At 36.1% G+C, this 5592-nt stretch overlaps 1 pseudogene; it reads left to right on the forward strand.

Annotated features, from left to right (window-relative positions):
• Positions 1-1915, forward strand: part of LOC107835734 (nuclear factor 7, brain-like) — a 4824-nt pseudogene extending 2909 nt beyond the window's left edge.
• The last annotated feature ends 3677 nt before the right edge of the window (positions 1916-5592 follow it).

The following is a 5592-nucleotide window of genomic DNA, read 5'->3' on the forward strand; positions in this document are numbered from 1 at the left end:
CAGAGGTCAGAGGTCACTGCCAGATCCACAGCTGGTCTCAGGAGCTCTGATAGATGTGGCCAAACACCTGGGCAACCTGTCCTTCAGAGTCTGGGAGAAGATGAAGGACCAGGTGAAGTTCACACCAGTCATTCTGGACCCAAACACAGCAAATGGATGGATCCATCTGTCTGATGATCTGACCAGTTTGAGACGTGGAGACACAGAGCAGCAGCTTCCTGATAATCCAGAGAGAAACACCAGGCACTGCAACGTTTTTGGTTCTGAGGGCTTCAAGTCAGGGAAACACATCTGGGAGGTTGAGGTGACAGATCATCCTCACTGGACTGTGGGTTTGGTTAAAGAGTCTGTTGACAGGAAGGGAGAGTTCAAGGATGCAGTTTCATATGGAATCTGGTGTTTATCTTATTTTGAAGGAAAATACAGTGATGGTGGTAAGATTCTCAGAGTGAAGAAGAATCTACAGAGGATCAGAATCCAGCTGGACTATGACATGGGGGTTGTGTCCTTCTACGACTCTGAAGACATGACTCTCATCTGCACTCACAGAGACACTTTCACTGAGAAACTCTTCCCTTACTTTAATGTTGGAAAAGCTGCTGATACCAAAATGTGTAACCTCAAAATTAGTCAGATTAAGATTTTGGTTGAAGTCTAAACTTGTATTTTTCATCTCTTTGAAGTACTTTGCATTTTCAGTTCGATGTTTTTATTTGCAGTCAGACCAACTTTCTATCTTAAATCCTTGAAGAACAAGCTTAATAATTTTACTGTTTTTTTTTATTATTATTAATAGAAATGGACCATTTCCTACATTGTGGCGCAATTTAAAAAAGTCTGCTACTTTAAAATAAAACAGCATAAAAAGGATTTTATTATGAATGTTTTCACTTTAGTGGAGTTTTCCTATGGAAATACAAAATATAGGAAATTATTAGGATAATGTCAAGCTTGTATGTATAATTAAAGCTCTTTGTGGATGAGGCAAAATCTGCAATAATTTAAAACTTGTGCACCTAAGTTTTCTTTTCAAAGATCATTCATGATGTTTGTAATACAATATTTTTCCCCAAAACTAATTCAACTAAACAATTAAAAGAATAATGACTTTCATAATTTTTTTTTTTTACCAGGACTGAATGTTTTCTGTTAGTCAAAGGCTGTTTGTGTTAAATAGAAAGAGAAAGGTGAAGGAATACTAAAAATGAGTCAGAGATAAAGAGATAAGATAATAAACACCGATTTTATTACAGATCAATAAAAAAAAATCTCCAGTAGTTTAAATCGCTGATGTGACCGAACAAAAAAATGACTCAAAGAAATGAGAAGCAGAAACTATTGATCTCTGAAGAATTTTTATCTGTGAAAATATTATCCTTCATATGTTTTTAAACAGTTTTTAATAGTTTCCGAGTCATAAATACAGTTTAATATGAACCAAAGTTATGAAATGAGAAAACAAACAATAAAAAGAACCAGAAAAAAACTGAAGCTGTGAATGAACACATCAGAGCTTCATGCATCTGCAGCAGGAGCATGAACTAGTATTCTGGTCTGTTGCCATGGCGATGACCTCTGTGGAGGCTCAGATGACCTTATATCAGTCTTTAAATTGGTTTCTTAGATCAGTGGTTCCCAGGGTAGGGGTCAGGACCCCACTGTGTGTCATGATCTGGAGATCCTCTTCAGAAACTAAATAATACAGATAAAGTTATATTTTATCCAGTTTAGTTCATTTAAGTTTTTGGGCAATTTATTGAAAGAGTTTTTGAGTTTTTTACTCAGATCTACATCACCGACTCTACTGACGTTTTTGAAGTTTACAATATTTTACCACATGATGGCGACAGAGATCTGCTTTTTTCAGACGTTATGTATTTAGTGAGTTTTTTACGTTGAGGTTTTATAGTTGCATCGTCAAGACATTTTCATCAACACTAGGCTGTTCAATAAATCAGGTTACATGTTACTTACTTTATGATATGATGATTTGACTGTTGCAAACAACATGATATATATTGTATTGTTTATTTATCCTTCTTTCATCAAACACTTCATGTCTCTTGCTCATCATCTCTCAATGTTGCAATGTTTATTTGTGATTGTTGCTGCCTAAAATTAAAATCTAAAATATCAATACTTCAACATCTCTATCCTGGCTGAATAAGATCTCATTTCCTTCAGTCTTTGGATGATTGTCAGATTGTCTTTGTGCTTAACATAGGATGAAATGGAAAAGATAAATCCCTAATAAAACATTTCAGGAAAATAGGTGAGAATTTAGTAAATAATAAACTCTCTGAATCCTAATTAAACTGAACAGGATTAGGGCCACTGAAAAATAAATAAAATCAAACTTTTTTTGTCAGAATTCTGACTTTAATCTTTGAACTTTGATGTTTGACCAAAGGAAAGTTTAAAGTTGGTATTCTGAAAGAAAAGTCTGAATAATTTTTTTCAGTGGCTTCTGTATAATTAAGGGATTCCGTTGATCTTCTTTCTTCTGAATAGAGCTGAGGAACAGGTTTATAGTGAATATCTCTAAATAAACATCTCATCTGACTGGTAGAACAATTAACAGGAAAAGCAGAAAGAAAGTAACTTCAATAACTCTTCCTGAGCTGTGAAACATCATTACACTGTGTCAGATCTCTGCTAAAGGAGGAGAGTGGAGAAGTAAAGGACTTTTTTGCTGTTGAGAACCTTTTTTAAAGAAAAAAGACTTTGACAGAAAATGGCAGAGAGAGCTCTTCTTGAAAGTTTCCTGAGCTGCCATGTGTGTTTGGAGACTTTCAGAGATCCTGTGTCTCTGAGCTGCAACCACAGCTTCTGTCTGAGCTGTCTGCAGAAATCGTGGGAACAAACTGGAAACAAGAACTGTCTGTAAAAAAGATCATCAAGAGAGACGCTTCCAGTGAGCGCTATACTGAAGAATTTGTCCGACTCCTTTTAAAAAATACAGCAAGCTGAATCGGCTGATCAGGAAAAACCAGATAAATTAGACATTTGCTGTAAGCATCCAGAAGATCCGTATATATTCTGTGGGAATGTGAAGACAGATAATTGTTCTGTCAGTGACGTTTCTCTTGACGAGGGTCCTGCAGTCAGTGAGCTGAAGGAGCAGCTGAAATCTGACTTAAAGTCTCTGCAGGACAAGAGGAACAAACACAAACAAGTGGAGAAAACATACGATGATGTGATTCAACACTCCAAGGAGCAGGTGTTGTCCACAGAGAGACAGATCAGAGAGACTTTCACTGAGAAACTCTTCCCTTGTGTTAGTGTTTGTTCTGCAGGTGATGCAAAAACCTCTGATCTCAAAATCTGTCAAACTAAGATTTATTTTTAAAGAAAGTTCAAAGTTTTGTTTTTATTTTACTGAATTACTGTGATTAATGAAATTCTGGGACCTTGTACAATTTAACACTGTATACAATTTATGTTTAAAGTATTAAACCATCAACTTCCACACAACGTTCAAAATTGTTTTGTGACAGAGAGAGGGGTTATAATTTTAGAGGAAAAGGGAATTTTCAAAACAAGAAGTTTTATTAGTGTGTTGTAGATTTGTGGAATGTATTAAATGTACTTAAAGAAAGTACAAATATGAACCAGTTCTCTGTACTTAAAATTTAAGCACAAGTTTATGCAAAATTCTTAAGCAAGTTGTCATAAGTGAAACATATTTCTGTACATTTCCATTAGACTTTTTTCTGAATCTCTCCTGAACTGATAAATTGATCCCAAGTGAATCCTGAGTTTCAGCTACATTATCAATGTAGCTGAAACTACATTGATAATGTAGTTGGAGCTACATTGGCAATGTAGCTAAAATGTAGCTAGATCAGCCAGATTTATTTTAAAGTAGCTCAAAGGTGCATCTCATTAAAAATCAGCCGGAAAGTATATAGTGAATATATCCAGAACACAACATCATGTTACATTTCTGACAATGGAAAGAAAAATATTTGGACGGGGTTAACAGCCAGAGAGATTAAGAAGAGGCGGAGGAGATAGGATGTAGATGAGTTAGGATGCAAAACAGAAGAAGAGTCAGAAGAGGTCAAAGACATAATGCCAGTTTCCATCACTCCAACATCATCAGACAATGATTTGTAACCAACAAGATGCTGCTGGAGTTCATCCTGAGATTTTTCTCAGGATGAAGATGGAAAAATTCTGATCACCAGCCTCGTATACAGATGATCCATCTGCTGCCATGGGTGCAGCATGTGAAGACATCACAGCAGAGGCTGGATAAGACACTGAAAGATGATTCAATGCATTGAAGGAAGATTTTCTTTGTGGTGCGGCTCAAGACACAGAAACATGAGGAGGTGAAGGAAGACGGCAATCACCCAGTCCAGATAATAAACTGGTGAAGTTGGTGGTTAGATGGTTTTTGCTCCAATGTTTACTTGTCCTCATTTGTTTCCTTCTGTCATTTCTCAGTGATAACAGTAAGATTTCTCATCCTGTAGGTTTACTATCTGGCAATGGGCAGAAGCCCGAGTTCACTGGAAATTTACCTGTAACTTTCAAGAGTTTATCAGACATAAGCAATTAGAATATTTTCTTTTTGCAGCCAGAACAATAATTGTGGAAAATATTTCTCTGGTTTGAACACAAGGACAGAAGCAGCAATGTTCAGCTGTGAAAAATGTCCTCATAGCGCCATCTGCTGGAGGAAAATACTCACAGCAGATAAATATCATTTTGACAACGTTTATTGAACACATCACTGATATTGCAAACTCAAAGCTTCACTGCAATAAACAAAACTGATGCAAGTCAGTAAGACCTTTATTGACAACCAGACAGATGCAAGACCAAGGAAGTTTTACCAATAACAATAAAACAAAAACAATGATGACTTTCCTCTGAAATCCAGAACATTGTCATGATTTGGTATTGTTTGTGGTGAGAGAGATCCTCATAGGCCCAGGCAGACATTTAGAAGGTGTTTAATGATGATCCAGGATAACAAAATCCAGAAATACAAGGAGCAACGAGGAACAATAGTGACAGACAGACAACATTAGACAAGGACCCAACAAGGAACAGACAACAGGTGGGACTAAATACACAGGGAGGGTAATCACAGAAATGAGACACAGCTGGGAACAATCAGGACGGCACAGAGACTCAGGGGAAAACAGGACACAGAAAACCTCAAACTAACACAGAAAACACAGAACCTAACAAACATCCTCTGATAAAGCATTGAACTTTATCACATTTTAAAGAGTCGTCATCTTTTAGTTTATTTACTCTTTTGGTGAATAAAAATAGTTATGACTGTTTAAGTATATAGAAAACATTATCAATAACATAGCAGCTGAATATTCACTAGAAGACTTAAATGCAAAATAAGTCTCTGTTTATTGCTTCTTCTCTTTTTGAGTTAAAGCATTAAATCAGAAGTTTGCTTCTTAAAATATGAAGCAGTTGTTCACTAAATGTTCAAAGAAATTTTATTGCACTAAATGAGAAGCACAAAGTTCACCTGGAAGTGTTACACAATAACCTGTCAGAGTGGAAACACGTCACTGAGAGGAAAATGAAAGTATTTTTAACATAGAGGAACAGAGC

Source organism: Poecilia formosa, unplaced genomic scaffold (assembly GCF_000485575.1).
Source record: "Poecilia formosa unplaced genomic scaffold, Poecilia_formosa-5.1.2 Scaffold20, whole genome shotgun sequence".
NCBI classification, from domain to species: domain Eukaryota; kingdom Metazoa; phylum Chordata; class Actinopteri; order Cyprinodontiformes; family Poeciliidae; genus Poecilia; species Poecilia formosa.